Genomic DNA, 19239 nt, shown 5'->3' on the forward strand with positions numbered 1-19239 from the left:
AATTGCTGGAAGAAATACGTAAATAAAGTTTTCTAATGTCTGATGATTTGCACAGTGGTACAAATTTAGATGTGCAAATTTAAAGATGTGAGAGAATGTCACCATAACACCCTCTACAAGAGAAATGGATTTTGGTTAGTACGTGCAATTATATCTGTCTTGTGAGGAAAGGTGAGGCCTTTGGGAAAGTCATTAAGTAGCAAGTCTATAAAAGAGCTCGCTAATTTTTTCTACATGACAAATGTGTAGAAGTGCCTGAAGTAAGAGAGAAGTGAGAGGTGGAAAAGGGGAAGACTGAATTAAGATGGCCAGAGCCTCCAGTTGGAAGAGAGATGAAAAACTACACAAGATAACCAAGAAATAAAACAATCTTAAAATTAAATATTAAAATTTTGGTCTGAGTGTGTTATACTTTGTTTTGTAGACTTGCAGAAGAGATGTGAACTCTTACCTGATATTCAGATGAAGCGGCTCAGATGATGACCTGTGGTTGTATAATGAGAAGGCTCAGATGATGAGCACAAAATAAGAAGGACTAGATGATGATCCATAGAAACAATATAGTTATTTCTCCACCAGAGTCCTAGGAAGGTCATGTCTGGCACAGTGGGTGTACCCTGACTTCAAAGGGATGAAGGAGTTGAGCCCTAAGAGTAGTCAGGACATATCTTTTCCTAAGAAAAATTCCAAGACTATTTGGACATTTATGAGGTTGAAATTCCCTATTGGTTCCTCATACAATGTACATTTTATGATAATTTTGTGCAGATAGAGAAAAAGTAAAAATGAAAAATGAAGTTCTTAAAAATGTTAGAGCCCAAATATTAAAAATAAGTTGGATTCTTTATTTTTTCACACTTGCTTTTGAAAAATATCACCGCTATATTCTAGTTTTTAATTTGTATACCACCAAGTAATAAATTCTCCAAAATTGATCATATACATATGATTTATGGCTATTGCTGTTTTTGTTAGAATTTATGGTATCAGTTACATGAAGTACATTGGGTGTAGAGATACCATGAGAATATAGATTCGATGGAACCAGAAGCTAATCAGAATATATTTGAAAAATTTACAAAAATTTCAAGTTCATAATTGGAATTAAACAACATTACAAGGTTTTAAATGGATTGCCTCAGATAAAATTAAGGCAATTAGCAAATAAAAATATTAAAAACACTCCTATAAAGACCTCTTAAAACTTCCTGGAATCTCTTTCTTCAAATATTACTGAAAGCAAATTTATTTTTTCATGACTGAATAGATACGCATTTGATTTCTTTTGTTTCTTTGTTTTTTATTTTGTTCCAGTACTAGGGCTTGAAATCAAGGCCTCTTAATTAACTTTTTCTACTCACAGTGGATATTTTATCATTTTATCTTCAGTTCTGTCTTTTGAAAACAAATTTATTTAGGATGACAGGATTCTTAAAATAAGCTCAGGTATACTCATTTATATTTTACCATATTATTAAATTCACCAAGCAAAGCATACAGTTCTTATTAGTTTATCATCTTTCTTCTTGTCAGAGCTTCCTCCCTTTTGGCAACTCTGGATTGACTGATACTATAAGGCTACAAATATGTGACTATTCTGCCAAGTATCTAGCTACACATTTTAACCCAATTTCCATTTTAAATATGTAATGAAGGTTCTACATTTTCCCCACTTGGTTATCTGCAGTAAAACCTAAATTATTTATGCAATTATTACTCTTTTATTGAAAATACAATTGTCAAATGAGTGCAGTACATTCAAATGCTTAAAAAATTTCAAATGAACAGAGATAGTATTTAACTCAAGACCTCTTTTAATTTATATTCCAAGTAGTTCATTAAAATTCAGTAGTAAAAATATCATTTAGTTTGGTATTATTTAAATTAGTATGCATTATCATAAAAATCATGCAAATAAACTGCAATGAGATAAACAAAATAGATAAATGGAAATGGAAGAGTTTATTTATCATAGAAATTGTGGTAATAATGTTGTGGGAATATGTACACTGCTTTATATAGTACATATGAATTCAAAAGTGTTTGAGTACAAAAAACACAGTTTGTGAAGGTGGGAGGCAGAACTATGCAGTATACTTACTCAAGAAGATTTACAACCTAGAGAAATTAGATTTATTGAACAAATATGCTGTGTAACATTCTTCTCCATTTCCTAACTTATCCTGCACAACACAATTGGCTTTGATGAGAGGCTCCTCAGAATCACCACATGACTCACTGCTAATTCTTCACTGTCAATTAAAAATTTATAATGAAAAACACATCCATGGGATACTTTTCAATATTAAATGCTATATCAAAGTTGAATATCACAAATGCTTTGAATCCTATTATAAAATTTTCAGACACAAAGTTTTTCTGAAATACTCATTAATTCCGTTTTCTTTTATTTTTTATTCTTTTCATTCATTAAAAAAAAAACAAAACTAGGGATTATATCCAGAGTTCTGTTGTTTGAATTGTACTCCCGGAGTCCTCTGTTTGCATTTTGTTTTTGAAATGAAGTCTTTCTACCTGGACTGACGTTTAACTTGTGATCCTTTTTCCTCCACTCCCTGTTTAGCTGAGATTAGAGGTAATGCCCCATGCTTCCACTCAATGATAATTGAGTTGCCTGATAGTGAAGTGGATTCAAAAGATAAATAGAAGCAATGTAGAAAAATTTTAAATTCCCATACTCATACTTCATACTAAATCTAATGGACAATGAGAGGACAATTTAGAGCACAGTAATGACATTGTATTTTATTATTAGTTAATAAAGAATAAAATAAATAGATGAGATTCATCTGTGATATACCTCTTCTTTCACTCCCTACTACCCATTTCTTGTACTGCATGGCTTACTCGCATCTATTCCATAATTTGCAAATGCAATACACTAGTTGTTTTCATTTTCTCTACTTCTAAGAATGTATATGTGTAAGTACACATGTCAGATATTTCTTACTTAGAAGTATTTTTATTCCTGAATAAAATAACTACACTTCTAGAACAATACCTTTCTCAACTTATGCAATTCTTGAAAGCAAACTATTGTCATGAACACAAAGAGAGCACTCATGTAAACATGACTCATGTAAACGTGAGCAAACAATCACTAAAAATACATTGTCTGCTACCCACTGAGGATATGTGTTGGTTGAAGCTGCAATATTTGCATGAATGAAAGTAACACAAAGAAAAATTTAAGCATCAAAGTTACCTCTAATTTCTTTTTTCCAGTTTCAAAAACAAAAGAGGTATAAACTAAAACTTTGGGAAACAGTCTAAAGCAAGGAAGGAAGACTACAATGCTTTACTAAGACATATTCTCTCCCCATGTAGCCTGCCCTCTAAGTGATTTAGAGTCCCATAATTTATGATCTTGCTGGGTTTGAAAAGACAATGTATGTACCCCAAATTGCATCTAGTTCAAGAGTCTGAAAATAGCTCACACAGCAGGAGACAAGATTGATAAAATTAGGCAGCAGGTGGAAAAGGGAGTATTCTAGATGGTGCATCTCACCTAAAGCTGTCATTTCAAAATGCCTCAAGACAGTATCCATTAGGGGAAGGAAAAGTGCAGAAAGGGAGAGAGAGAGAGGAGAGAGAGAGGAGAGTCAGAGGAGAGAGAGAGAGAGAGAGAGAGAGAGAGAGAGAGAGAGAGAGAGAATAAAAAGGCCAGTAAGGAAAAAGATAAGAAACCTTAAAGACTATATTTAAGCAAAATCCTTAGCTAAACTGAAAATATTCTTGGAGCATAATTAATTTTAAGGAAATATTTCGTGAAACTGACACCAATCTTGTACTGCAACCCTCTCTGACTACCACCTAAACAAAAGGTGAGAATTCACAAGGAGAGATCCTTAGTCATAGTTTATATTATATGATCGTAAGAAGGAAATGGTTAGAATGATCATCTCAGTGTCACAATCAGTATCCAAGAAAAATTAATGGTAATGAGATTTCTAAATGGAAAAATAGTATTGTCATTTGAGAAGACTGAGTAATGTATACTTTGAGTGCCTCCCCCAGCAGTATCTGCCAGATAAATCTGAAAGAATAAAACATTCTTGTAATTGTTCCCTCCATTATGAATTAGTAGAAACTAGACTCACTCCCTTACTTGTGTATATTTCTGTTCTTCTCTTGCTTTAATGAGGTTTCTCTTCCATCTTGCTGTCTCTTCAAACACTGCATTTTCAGTGTGTTAAGGGCAGACACCAAGTCCTTTGAAGATGAATCACATCAGTAAGAAGAGCCATGTTAATAACAAAATGATATGACCACAACTTGCCAATTTCAGATGTGTACAGAAACTAGCTGTAACTTCATGGTCACCTATAGAGTTTAAATTTCCTTCTGCTTAAAGTTTTCATAAAATGTCTATCCTACAAATTTAAAAAAAATAGGATAATGTGTGGCTTGCTAAAAATGGGTGACTATGTTGAAAGGGATGACATTTGTCAAGATGCATTGTATTCATAAAAGCTTTGATAAATGTCAACTCCTTACAACTAGTTAGAGGCAAGAGACAAATTAAAAGAAAATATATATTGTACTCATAATTTTATCTGTTCAAGGGCTGGGGATATGGCCTAGTGGCAAGAGTGCTTGCCTCTTATACATGAGGCCCTGGGTTCGATTCCCCAGCACCACATATACAGAAAATGGCCAGAAGTGGTGCTGTGGCTCAAGTGGCAGAGTGCTAGCCTTGAGCAAGAAGAAACCAGGGACAGTGCTCAGGCCCTGAGTCCAAGCCCCAGGACTGGCCAAAAATAAATTAATAAATAAATAATAATAATAATAATTTTATCTGTTGAATTGAAACACCTCGTACAACTAACAAAACTAAAATTCTCAATAAGGTTTGAAACAGAAAGGTTTCCTCTTTTAGGCTTGCCATATCACTTATCCTAGAAAATTTACTTTTTGTGATGTACAGTTGTTAATCCTTTTATGTCCATTTGAGATAAGTGTGTCTTTTTATATTTTCTGAGCTGCAGTTATAAACTTGGTCATGTCATCTAGCAACTTCTAATCCTTAGACAATGATTCTGGGTAGTAAGATGGAAACGGGCTGCTCAAAACTCAACAAGGACAAGAAACATTCTTCAGGGATTCCTTTTGTCAGACATGTTTTCATTCTTTCTTACCTTTTTTGATAATGTAACTCCTAAAAGGATATGATGCAAGAAAGGGCTATTTTCTTGAGTTTTGCTTGAGTAATTGTCTTTGGCTTTTGGCTTTGCTTCTTAATTCAAATGTCTGATTCTGGACACTTAATTTTTAATAATTTTAACATCCCTGCCTCAGTGCTAAGATATTTACCAAGTAGCTGGGATTACAGCAAGAGCCACATACTTGGCTTGCTTTGGGGGATGATCACTTACCAGGTTTTTTCAGAGCTGATCTCTAATTGAGAATCTCTAGATAGCCACCACCTGAATAGCTGGAAGTAGAGATATACAGCTAGCTCAGAAAGCCTACTCTTGACAATATTGGCAAAATGAGTCAAGCCTGGCAATGGACAACACTTGCAAGATAAAAAGAAAGCCCATAGATTGGGAGGTTTTCACTAGCCATACATCAGAAAAGGACCTCATAACGAAAATATACTTAGGACTCAAAAAGTTAAGTTTCTTCAAAACAAATTCTCAAAGAAACAAGTGCCCCATTAATACAGGGGCTAAAGACTTAGAGACTTCTCAGAATAGGAAATGAGAATGTCCAAGAGATACATGAAGGAGTGACTGCTCAGTATCTCTGGCTATAAAAGACATGCAAATCAAAACAACATTGAGATTCCACCTCACATCAGTAAGAATGGCCATTGTCAAGAAAACTACTAACAGCAGATGCCGTCATGGATATGGCCACAAGGTAACCCTACTGCACTGTTGGTGCTGTGTAAATTTGTTCAACTGATCTGGAAAACATTATGGAGATTCCCCAAAAGGCTAAACATAGAGCTCCCTGTGATCCAGCAACCCCACTACTTGCCATTTACCCAAAGGATCACAAACAAGCACATACTGAAGACAACAGCACAACCACATTCATTGCAGCATTATTTACCATAGCTAAAATGTGGAACCAAACCAGAATGTATCAGGAAAATGTAGTATATATACACATGAAATTCTATGCTTTTATCAGAAAGAGTGACATTACTCCATTTGTAAGAAAATGGAAAGACTTGGAAAAAAATCATACTAAGTGAAGTGAGTTAGGCCAAAGGAAACATAGTCTCTATGTTTTCCTTCACTGTTAATAATTAGTATATATCTAAGATAGTCCTAGCAGAAGATCACAAGAGCTCTTTGATCATATAACATTGCTAAGTGAAATCAACTCCAAGATATGAAAACAAGTAGTTTTTCATTGTTGTTGTTATTTTTAATGTACTATGCAAAATTATTTCTATTTTCTTGCATTTTTCTTCTCTATGGTTTAGCACCTAATATCATTGTATTTGACTTTGGTACCCTCTATATTGTATATAAGTTTCTCCGAATTAGAGAAGGAAAGGGGAACATCAAAATGATGAGACAAAGGACAAAGGGTGAACCAATGCAATAGTGATACTTATAAGACAATATGTTGTAAACTACTGTACAAATGGGGGAGATTGGGGAGGAGGGAAGTTGGGAGAAAAATGAGGAAGGAGGTAACAAGTTTGACAAGAAATGTACTCACTACTTTACATATGTAACTGTAACCCCTCTGTGTATCACCTTGCCAAAAAAAAAAGAAGTTTAAAAACTGAGTCTGGCTGTTTGTACCCTTCTGGATTGGTATTGTGTTTCATGTTTTTGAGTAATAGTCAATGTGTAGATGACTGCTCCTGTTAAACAGAGCTGGAGTCTAGAAAGTCACAGAGAACAGGAAATTGTATTATCATTTACTATTACTAGTTCAGATTGTCTTTAAGATATGAATAAATTTGATTCTTTAAATAAAAGAAGTGTAATTTAATCAGTATTCTACTATTTAATCTTAAAATATCTCTAAATATAAATAAAAGAATAGTAAGTTCATAAATTGAAACTAGAACAGCAAATAGAAACAAAATGAGCAAAGATGGAAGCCTCTGAGCAAGTATGGAATATAAACATATTAACAGCATAATAATGAGATGTGTAAAACATGGTAAGTGGTAATATTTTCACATTTAAAGAGGAATCAATGAAATGAGGATAAAATTGTTCCACAAGGTCCTGTGCATGCCATTAATGGTGTAAAATAATCTATAAAGCAGAATACTCTTTAGCAGAGACTATACAGTCTCCATTCACTGACATTTTTCAAAGATGAACATGTAATAAAAGATAGTGAATCATGAAGGGAAAATGGAGAAACATAAAGATCTTAAGTGTTAGATGATAAGGAGCATCAGCCAGAATTGTAATGCAGGTAAAGAAATTCAATATGGATCACAAAAGTGGAGTAAAGAGAATGCAAATACAACAGAAATAGTGACAACCATCTGAATTTAGCCACAACAATGGCCTATGCTCAAGCCTATAGTCAAAGAAAAATGAACGCCTTTGTCAATGCTGACATAAAAGTTGAAAGATTATGTAAACATTGAAAAGCATCCCTGCTAGCAGGAGTAGAGATACTGCAGTGACTGAGAAAAAGTATTTATTACTGTTGGGTATTTGATTTAATATTTGTGGCTATTTAATTGCAGTATTTTAATGGTAATCACAATTGTTTTTAAAGGTACATATCTATCCCTTGCCCTAACAAACCTACTTCAAGAGTTTGTCAAGTGCTACACAAAGGTGGCTCTCACCTGTTAAAGCCTGTTTGAAGCCAGCCAGGGTGGGAAAGCCCATTCCAAAAAGAGAAAAACTAAAAGAAAAAGAAAAAGCTGTAGTGTTGCTGTGGCTGAAGTGATAGAGCGCTAGTCTTAAGAAAAAAAAAAAAAAACCTTCAGGAAAAGCAAAAACAAAACAAAAAAGCAGAGTGTCCTAATAGAAATAAATGCATCCTTATTTTGCTATATATTCACAATATTTTACTCTACATTTCAACAATGTCGAAAAATTTTTTTCAAGGTATGCCTGTTGAAGTAGAGCTTGGTTAAAAACACCAGTATAGGAGCTGGGGATATGGCCTACTGGCAAGAGTGCTTGCCTCAAATACATGAAGCCCTAGGTTTGATTCCTCAGTACCACATACACAGAAAAAGCCAGAAGTGGGTGTTGTGGCTCAAGTTGACAGAGTGCTAGACTTGAGCAAAACGAAGCCAGGAACAGTATTACAGTTTTTACAGGGGCTATTATGTATTACTTTACATAGAAAAAATCTGCCATTAAGGTGAAACAAAAATTTCAGAAATGCAACAAGTGATTGTGTGCACACATTCCCATATGTGATTGAACGTGATTCACAACATGCATTAGGATATATAATTTATTTGAAATTTATTTGAAATTGTTCCTTTACTAGAGAATAGATTGTAAAAGAAGTCAAGATGAGGAAAGAACTAAATAAGCACTTCAGGTTGTAGCAAAAGTTGAAAATTTATGTCAAACTAAATTGATGGATTTTCTAAATAAAGATATTTTTTCAAATGAAAAATAAATATGTGGGAATAATGTCTAGTTTTAAATTGATTATAAGTGAATTGGATTCATATTATTAAAGAACACATACCTGCAACTGTACCCTATTGATTTTTTTTGCATTTAAAATTTTTGTACTCTTTGTACTAAGAAAATGGCTAGAAACTTTGTCTACATTAACATTCCCCATGTAAGTGTGAGTGTGATAAACTACATGGATTGTATTTCCTCTGGAAAATTCACAGTATTGCTTCATTCATTTAAGGTTTTTAAAAGTGTTGTGATACAAAATCTATTTAAGTTTGATCATCTGAACAGTCCTCGGGTTAATTTTACTGTACCTTTGGCAAAGGTCTTGACTTTTATGATAGTAGTTCCTCATCTTTCAAAAGCAGGCAGGTGGTTAGCGCCTTAGTGGTCTTTTTAGTTGTGAAATTATACGTATCTAATAACCTTGAGGATGAAGTTGAGAAAGATTAAGCCTTAGGTTAACACCCTGAAAAACCATTGTATTTACTAGCATTCCTTTTCCTGATCTTATGAAGACTCATAACTTTCTTCTTGTAATGATAAAAGGACAGTCATTGTTCACTGTCTTAAAGGGCACACTTTTATCTATTATCCATTAACCTTTTTTTGCTACTAAGCCATGATAACTGATTTTATCCAAGGTCAATACAGTAATAAAAGACGATATCAGCTCATATCTTGTAGCTCAGTTTTGGTTTAGCAAGGCTATAATAATTCACTCCAATATTTGTAATTCATTTAAAAATGAATCTTTTTGGATCTACATTGGGACAAGAACATTTTCCATATTTTTAAATTTTAAATGTTATTGTAAAGATGATGTACAGAAGAGTTATAATTACATGAGGTAATGAGTATATTTCTTTTCAAACAGTGTTACCTCCTCCCTCATTTTGTCCCAATCTCCCTCTTCGCCCCCCTCCTGGCTTCTCAAGTTGTAAAGTTCATTTCCAACATAGTGTCTAGTGAGTATCACTATTGAATTGGTTCACCATTTTTTCCACAATTTCTGTGCTTCCTCTTCCCTTCCCTAAATCAGATAACCTACAAGACAAAAGGTACAGAAATAAAAATCAGTGACAACAGGGAATAAACCAAAGGGGAAATAAATAAAGAAAAAGAAATATCTGAAAATAGTACACATTAAAATAAACTTTTTTCCATTTCTTGTAATTCATTTTAATAAGCATTATTTTATATAGTCATATGCACCTAGCTACTGAGCTAAGAATGAATAAGAATAGTTTATCGAAAGTTTGAAGAAATGTTCACCATTTCTGACCATAAAAGAAATGCAAACCAAAACAACATTGAGATTCCACATCACCCCAGTTAGAATGGCCATTATCAAGAAAATTAATAATAACTGTTGCTGGCAGGGATGTGTGTGACATGCCAGGACATCAGATAGAGGAAGTTAACCAGCTGACTGCCGCCTGTGTCTCAGTCCTGTGGCCGTGTGTGGCTAAGATGGCACCTGGCGGTGAGCCAGAAGTCGGTCCTGTGGGCCGTGACAAAAAAATCAGGCCTCTAGGATTGGTCCCCGGCTCTTCCGCCCTTGCAGACAGCTCGTGCCTTCCCTTATGGTGCATAGGATGGGCGTATATACATGCACTCTCTTCTTCCTGCTGACCCTTAATCTGATTGTCTTCTGTGCCTTATATTAGGTGTCCGTGTTTCCTCAATAAACGAGATCCTGCAGCGACCGGTCTCCCTGACGCGTCTGATTGTTCTCCGGCAAGGGAGGGCTGGGTGCCATCGGGTCAATCGGCCCTCTCCTTTCTTGGTTCGTCCAGGTGGGGGGGGGAGGGTGGGCGTTGGGGGGGGAGGATTTAAAAACCCCAACAGGAGACAGGAATGTGGCCAAAAGAAATGCTACTACATTGTTGGTGGGAATGTAAACCCATTCAACCACTCTGGAAAGCAGTATGAAGGTTCCCTAAAAGATATAAATATTGAGCTTCCCCATGACCCATAAATCCCACTACTGAGCATTTACTCAAATTACCAAAACTCACCCTGCACTAATGCCACCAACACAACCATGTCGACTGTAGCATTACTTGCCATATCTAAGATATGGAATCAACACAGATTCACCTCAGTGGATGAATGGATCAAGAATATGTGATATATATGCACAATGAAATTCTAGTTTCCTCAGAAAGAATGACATTGCCCCATTAGTAAGGAAGTGGAAAGAAAGACTTGGAAAACCATTATATTAAACAAAGTAAGCCAGACCCAAAGAAAAATATGCTTCATGATTTTCCTCACTTGTAATAACTGCAGTATGTCTATAAATCTACAAGTTAATCCAATGGATAGTAAAAGAGAAATAATTACACTTGGATATGATCAATTAAACATCACTCTAAGCATTTGTCCAGTGAGAACAAAGGGGAACTTTCTTTTGAAAGTGAGAAACAGTATAAAAGCAATACTGAGTTGTAGAGCATATTCTCAGGTCAGATGTAAGTTTCAAACATTCACATTACACAAGTACACTAAGGATAACAGTTTTTACCATTTGCCTTAGTACTGCTGAGAGGTATATCATAAATCCTTGACTTCTGTCAAAAAGGCAGAGAATTTTCCTGCAGCAATGCTCAAGAAATATTCCAAAGGCCAGCAGCATTACAGTACAAGGAAAGAAATGAACATTAAAATAATGAATAGTCTAAGCAATATTCTGCAGGTTACTTGAGTAAAATATGGGCAGCCATTTTAGTTAGTTGAATTGCTAATTCAAAGATTCAAGTTTCCCATTTCCTGTGCAAAGCAGCCTGCCAAGGAGAATCAGTATAAATCTCCACAGGAATTTCTTTGACTTAAACAGGGTTTAAAAAATGATTGAGAAGAAATTAAAATAAGCCATTCTTATGAAGTTGTATTTCTAAATCATAGAGGAAACTTTTAAGAAGGTGATTATTAAAATCGAATATCTTTTTTTTTTTGTCAGTTGTGGGGCATGAACTCAGGTCCTGAACTCTCCCTGAGCTTTTTCACTAACGGCTAGCACTTTACCATTTGAGCCACAACACTGCATCAAGTTTTCTGGTGGCTAATTGGAGATAAGTATCTCATGGACTTTCCTGCCTAGGCTGGCTTTGCTTTGAGGCATGATTATCAGATTTCAGCCTCCTCAGGAACTAGGATTACAGGATTGAGCCACCAGTGACTGGCTTATAAATCATTTAATTGTTTACAATTTGGCCAAATTCACATTTGAGAATAGGGAGAGGATGCTTTTAAACTATTTAAACATATGCTGTGAAGTTCATATTTTAAAAAGACGTTTACTCTTTAATCTGAACTTCACATCAAAGCCATGCTTTTTGACCATTTAAAAGAAACTCATCTTCAATAATATGGCTCTCATTAAACAGCAAGATAAAAATATTTGACATCTTACTCCAATCTATAGGATATACAGTAAAAAATAATTTGTTTCAAGATAATTTTTGAAGATATTTTTCTAGTAGCAAATATTTTCATACATAAGTCTTTTCCAAGTCATGACACTATAACCTAATATCCAAATCCTTGTCCACATCATTCTTATTGACCCCCTCCTCTAAATACAGTCCAGCACTTAACATGCTAGAAAACTAGCAGCTGTCCCTCCTAGATATTACATCATAGCAAACTAGTTAACTATGAAAAGATCAGAAAAATTATTTTAACTTAAGCATGTTACCTAAAACTGACTAAATGTTCATACTTATGGAATATAGCTATATAAAAATAAAACTGGGGCTGGGGATATAGCCTAGAGGCAAGAGTGCCTGCCTCGGATACACGAGGCCCTAGGTTCGATTCCCCAGCACCACATATACAGAAAACGGCCAGAAGTGGCGCTGTGGCTCAAGAGGCAGAGTGCTAGCCTTGAGCGGGAAGAAGCCAGGGACAGTGCTCAGGCCCTGAGTCCAAGGCCCAGGACTGGCCAAAAAATAAAAAAATAAAAATAAAACTGATTCTCCATTGGCTTGATTTCAACTTCATATCCAGTTATTTAAAGAGGCATCAATATGTGTCTTCACATAGAAAAATGAGGCATTTTTAATTATGATACCTATAGATTCTATGTTTATGTATTTTAATGAAGTATGATATTGCTATAGATTAAAACCATACTTCCAGAAATCTGGGGGAGAAATCCTTACTACATTTAAAATTTTATATTCCTAGCTACACAACTAAAAATGTTCTTGTGAGGTCCTAATTACCTTGACATTTTCATTTGACTGATGAGCACTCCTCAATTCCTGCCTCGTTTGACTCTCAGCAAGGAACGGACACTGATAGTGGGTTATCTCTTCTTTTTTCTTTATAAAATGTACTAGTCATTTAGTTTCTGCCTCCAGTTTTTTATTTTACTCCTAGATGAGTAATTACCTTAGAATAATTCTTAGAAATTAATAGAAATTTAAGAAGTGTTAAGTAATACATGTATATATACATGTATACACACACATATATATGAATATAGATATTCATATGGATGGAGGTCGGTTGCTGTTTGCTATTGGCATTACGTAGAACTTAGCATTTTCCATAGTCAGCCTACTATTTTACAGAAATTTTACAGAAAATGTCATTATTCACAGAATTCTTACTAAACATAACTACCATTAGAATTTCAACAGTGATTTCCACATATATGCAAATGTAACCCATTTATGAATTTGAATAAAAAAGTTACCTCCAGGCTTTTGAGGAATATCAGCAAATACTAAATGAATCAAGATAAGAGAAGAGATTAACCGATTTAGTAGGGTAGGGGAAAAAAGTTATATAGGAAAGCAGGCTTAAGTTTCAACAAGAATTTCTGGATTTGAAGAGATGTCCTAGCAATTAAAGTATATGATAGAGAAACTGTGTTTTTTGAATTATTTTAGAATAACTTAAATATAAGCAAATCCTAAGGAGAAACATAGATATATTTTGTGGATTATGAAAACAAAAATGTTCCTGACACATGCTTTTTCAAAGGTAAAATATTCACTTGAAATTATTGTTTGCAAAAAAGATAACAGGACAGAGCCAGAAAAAAATATGAAAGTTGTATTTTTAAATTACCAGAGCAGCTCAGCTGACCTAGTTGCACATGGAAAGTTATTCATAATTTTGCTTAAACACTAACAAATCTGAATCTAAAAATCTTTCATCAAAGAGCAAACAACCTAAGAATACAATACAAACATTTTCACATAAGAATTGCAGGATAAAAGATTTGTATGTTGTTACCACTACTCACTCCAATCTAGATAGGGTGCAAGGCTATGACTGCATTACAGAGTTCAGTAATAGGGTCCAACATGGTTTGCTATCACTAAGCACCTGTAGAGGCTTGCTACCAATGCAGTGTTGTGAAAAAGCAGTCAAGTCTTTAAGATGTATTAAGAGTCATGAGGATTCCAGTTTGGGAATGGATTAGTTTTCTGGAGAGGAAGTTGTTTCAGCCCATCAGCCACTGCGTCCATGCCCTTTTGGCCCTCTCCCCTTCTCATTTGTTTTCCCATGCAGCGAGCACCAAGTGGCTGGCTCTCCCCAGTGGCTATGCCTTGCTAGGGTGCTGAGATACAATGTAAATAACTTTTTTTTTGCCTTAGGCATGGTCTTTATTCACTTGGACACTGTACAAATATTACAATTTTCTTCTGCTGCAAAAAGTATAAAAATAATCTTTATACAGGATTCCATTCGTTACTGTAAATCTTTCTAAATTTCTGCAAATGGCTCTAAACAAAGATAAATGGATAGATGGAAAGGAAGGGGGAGGAGGCTATGGATCAGCAGGAGGCTGGGACCAACTCACCCTGATTCCTATCTAGAGACCCCAATTCCTTCCTATTAGCACCCCCCACTGCCATCGGCAGGTTCCCAGAGCTGGGGCCTCAGCAGAAGGGGGTATATGAGAGGTCCAGACACTGTAGGATGAGTGGCTAGGAAAGGAAGGTAGGGTGAGGCTGACAAGTACCCTGCTCCATCCCATCCTTCCTATGTGGGGGAGAGGGGCTGGCAGGAGCAGGTAATGGGCTGGACAATCGGCCCTACTGGGGACATGGCGGGTCTGTGCCCCTGGACGGCAGCTGAGCCTGGGCTGTGGAGGACTCCAGAAAAAAAGGGAGGCAAACACTTTCCTCCATGTGGAGGGGGCTGAGCCTTTCCCCCTCCTCTGCTCACACAGAACAAAAGCAGAAGAGGAAGGCATGGCCAGAACTGTGCAGTAGGGCAAGCTGGAAGTATGTGACTCTCAAGCTGTGTGGGGTGGGGTGGGGAAGGTTCCCAGGCAGCCCCCATCTTAGATAGTCTGGGTCCCAGACACACAGGGCATGTTTCTTTCAGTCAGAGGTGGAGACCAGTCACGTCAAATAGATCACAGACACCTTCACTTTCATCCAGGTTGTAGATGTAATCGTAATCGTGGTCTCCAGGGGTGAAGAAAGAGAGGAGGGGGGCAAACACTTCTGAGGACATCAACTCCTCCAGCAGGTCTGAGCTCATGCACTCTCATGTAGGATCAAAGATTTCTGACAGCTCTTTGGGGAGTTCAGAACGCTTGTGGGGCCCATCTTGATGGGCTCAAAGGAGGTAGAAGAGTTGGGTCCCGATAAACTGCTGCTGCTGCTACTGCTGCTGCTGCTGCTGTCTAGCAGAGCAGAAGACTGCAGTGGCCTGGTGTTGGGCCCAGTGGGAGTGAGCTGAGCTCATCACTGTCCTTGCTTTCAGTCCCAGGGCCACCACTCACTGTGATCTCAGCTGCCAGACTGGACCCCCCTGTGACTTCAGTGCTGCCAGGAACAGGAGTGGGACCAGTTAGCTGGGTGCTGCTTGGGCGTGAGGCTTCCTGGGGCTGCGCTAAGATGGGTTTGGGCAGAGGGGGAGGGTAGAAACAGCAGGTGGGCTCTGGAGCAGATCTTCCAGGTGGCACAGGCCCAGCAACAGGTGGTGAATTCCATGCCTCCTTGTTCACCAGCAGCACTTTAATTGGACCACTCACACTCTTCAGGTGAATCTGGTACTTCTGCCCATTGAGACCCTCTGGGATGGGCACCTCCAGACTGGTGCCCAATGGGGCCCGGATGGCCAGAGGGTATCTCCAGCAAAGCATCTGTAGATGTCCTCATGTGTCACGTAAGCCAAGCAGCTGTTCTGCACATCTTCCGTGACATTCCGGATGCTCTGCTGCACCCACACCTTGTGCTGGTTAAATTCTTGCTCTCGCCGTTGCAGCTCCTCGATCTCTGCCTTGAGCTCAATCAGCTTGTCAGCGATCTCCCAGGCCCCACAGCCTTCCACTGAATACTGTTCTTGGATTTTTTCTCGGTTAGCCCAATACCTTCCAAGATGTTGGCAATGTCGTATATCCGCCGCTGCTGGCCCACAGCTAGAGTGTCAGCTGCCAGCTTGAGGTCAAGCACGCTGTCCTTTGCCTTCTGCAGAAGCGACACGAACTTGGTTGTGAGGAGTCCCAGGCTCTTCTTGTGGCGGCTTGGGGTGCCCAGGGGTGGAGGCGCCTATGCCCGGCCCTCCGCCATCGTGGACACCCGCCACCTCCCCTCAGCCAGGCCAGGCTAGAACAGCGCCGCCACCACTTCCGCTGCCGTTCAGGGCCCAAAAAATGACTTTTTTTTAAATGACCCATTCTCAAGCATGGTGTTTTTACAACAGAAAATGGAGGAAGATGGGTTGATTTGGACAGGACTAGGAATTTTACTAAAGAGTAAATGACAAATTAAGAACTGAAAATATGCCGAAAATGGGTAAAGGGGCTAGACCGTGGAGTAGGATAAATACAAGTGAATTACATTTCCTTGTTTGTAAATAATCAACAGGTTAAATTTAAACCATAAACTAAGGAATATATCATAAGCAAAGCATTTACAGATCTCTTTCAAGGCACTTTGTCCAAACTTCACGTATGGTATGAGATTTTTCTTAGTTTTAATATACTTCTTTCTAGGACTTCTCACTTCTTTGATTTGTAAAACTCTTCACAACATAGAAACATATTCTTTTTCAAAGTTTACAAGTAAAACTTTTTTTTACATTTTTGTTTATTTTTGTTCAATTGATAGTTGCAAAGTTAAAATGGCATACACATCAATGCAACAACATAAAATGGATATCTATGAGTTCATATCTTCTGTGACGCAAAAGTGTTATACATGAATCACCATTTGTTTTTTTGCCACTGAAAATTATGGGGCCTCTATTGTATTTCTGATACCCTACAAGCAACCCAAGTAAAAGTAAAGTCACGAGTTTCTCCTATTTCTTCTTGTAGAGTTTTCAGGGTGTCTGATTTTATTTCCAGGTCTTTGATCCATTTGGAGTTGATTTTGGTGCAGGGTGATAGATAGGGGTCTAGTTTTAGTTTGTTACAGGTGTTGGCCGAGTTCTGCCAGCACCATTTGTTGAAGAGGTTGTCTTTGTTCCAACCTATATTTTTAGCTTCTTTGTCAAAGATTAGGTAGCTGTAGGTCTATAGGTTCATTTCTGGGTCTTCAGTTCTGTTCCATTGGTCCTCAGTCCTGTTCTTGTGCCAGTACCAACCTGTTTTTATTACTATAGCTTTGTACTACAATTTAAAATTTAGTATTAATATTCTTCCTGCACTGTTCTTTCTACTTTGGATTGTTTTTGCTATTCAGAGTATTTTATTGCTCCATATGAATTTCTGAATTGCTTCCTCTATTTCATTGAAGAATGATGTTGGGATATTAATGGGTATTGCATTGAATTTGTAGATAGCTTGTGGTAATATTGCGATTTTCACAATTTTAATCCTCCAAATCCAGGAGCATGGAAGGTTTTTCCATTTTCTTATTTCTGCCTTAATTTCCTTTTGTAGATTTTTAAATTTCTCATAGAGGTCTTTCACTACTTTGGTTAAGGTTATTCCGAGGTATTTTCTGTTATTTGAGGTTATTGCAAAAGGTGTTGCTTTTCTGATTTTAGCCTCACTCTTCAGGTTGTTAGCATATATAAAAGCCATTGATTTTTAAGGATTTATTTTATATCGTGCTATTTTGCCAAAATTTTGGATAAGCTCTATTAGTTTGGTAGTAGAGTCTATGGTGTTCTTTAGGTAGAGGATAATGTCATCTGCGAAAAGAGAAAGTTTAACTTCATCTTTTCCTATTGGATCCCCTTTATGTTTTCTTCTTGCCTAATTGCTCTGGCTAGGAATTCTAGTACTATGTTGAAGAGGAGAGGAGAGAGTGGACATCCCTGTCTTGCTCCTGGTTTTAATGGGAATGGCTTTAGATTTTTGCCATTCAGAGTTATGCTTGCAGTTGGTTTGTCATAGACTCACTTTATTATATTCAGAAATATTCACTGGAATCCCAATTTCTCCAGGGCTTTATTCATAAATGGATGCTGGATTTTATCGAACGTCTTTTCAGCATCTAGGGATATAACCATGTGATTCTTTACCTTGCTCTTGTTGATGTGGTGGATTACATCAATTGACTTGCATACATCAAACCAACTTTGCATCCCCGGGATGAATCCAGTATGATCATGGTGTATGGTTTTTTTTGGTGACTTGTTGAAGTCAGCTGGCCAGAATTTTGTTGAGGAGCTTTGCATTGGTGTTCATCAAGGAGATGGGTACTATTTGGCACTGGAAGAAACTTCCTCAACAAAGGCCCAGAAATCCAGAAAATCAAAGAAAGGCTGGACAAGGGACTGTATCAAACTTCAGAGCTTCTGCAGGGCAAAGGATATATTCCAAGATAAATAGAAAGCCCCCAGATTGGGAAAAGATCTTCATCAGCCATACAACGGACAAAGGCCTCATATCTAAAATATACACAGAACTCAAAAAGTTAAATTCCTCCAAAACAAACAAAGAACCAACAGCCCTCTCAACAAATGGGCTAAACACATAAAAAGATACTTCTCTGAAGAGGAAATGAGAATGGCCAAGAGTCACATGAAAAAGTTCTCTATATCACTGGCCAAAAAAAAAAAAAAAAAAAAACCCAAAGCAAAACAAAACCAAAACAAATCAAATCAACATAGAAATTCCACCTCACCCCAGTAAGAATGTCTATTATCAGGAAACCTAATAATAACAAATGCTGGAGAGGATATGTCCAAAATGGAACTCTACTACATTATTGGTAGGAATGCAAACTTGTTCCACCCCTCTGGAAAGAAGTGTGGAGGATACTAAGAAGGCTAAACATAGAGCTCTCCTACAACACAGCAGCCCCACTTTGGGGCATCTACCCAAAAGACTACAAGCAAGACCACACTAAAGCCACCAGCACAACCATGTTCATCACAGCACAACTTGTCATCGCTGAAACATGGAACCAACCTAGATGCCCCTCAGTAGAAAAGTGGATCAGGAAAATGTGGTACATATACACAATGGAATTCTGTGCCTCCATCAGAAGTAATGACTCATTCATAAGGAAATAGAAGCACTTGGAAAAAATCATACTGAGTGAAGTGACCCAGACCCAATGAAACATAAATCCTACGATGTCCCTCATAGGGAATAGCTAGTACATGAATAGGCTAATCATGGTAGAAGACCAAAATGCCCCAGTAGCTACATCCATATGACCACATGAGAAGAAGCCAAATGAAATGAACTCCATGATAT

General features: G+C 37.1%; 1 pseudogene across 1 annotated transcript in view; it reads right to left on the reverse strand.

The window, feature by feature from the left end:
* Positions 1–14812: 14812 nt before the first annotated feature.
* Positions 14813–19239, reverse strand: part of LOC125339937 — a 63282-nt pseudogene continuing 58855 nt past the window's right edge. The window contains exon 3 of the transcript XR_007208660.1: positions 14813–16132. The product of XR_007208660.1 is annotated as a transcription factor E2F4-like (transcript). The remainder of the gene's footprint in view (positions 16133–19239) is intronic.

This window comes from Perognathus longimembris, chromosome 22, assembly GCF_023159225.1.
Source record: "Perognathus longimembris pacificus isolate PPM17 chromosome 22, ASM2315922v1, whole genome shotgun sequence".
In the NCBI taxonomy this organism is placed as follows: domain Eukaryota; kingdom Metazoa; phylum Chordata; class Mammalia; order Rodentia; family Heteromyidae; genus Perognathus; species Perognathus longimembris.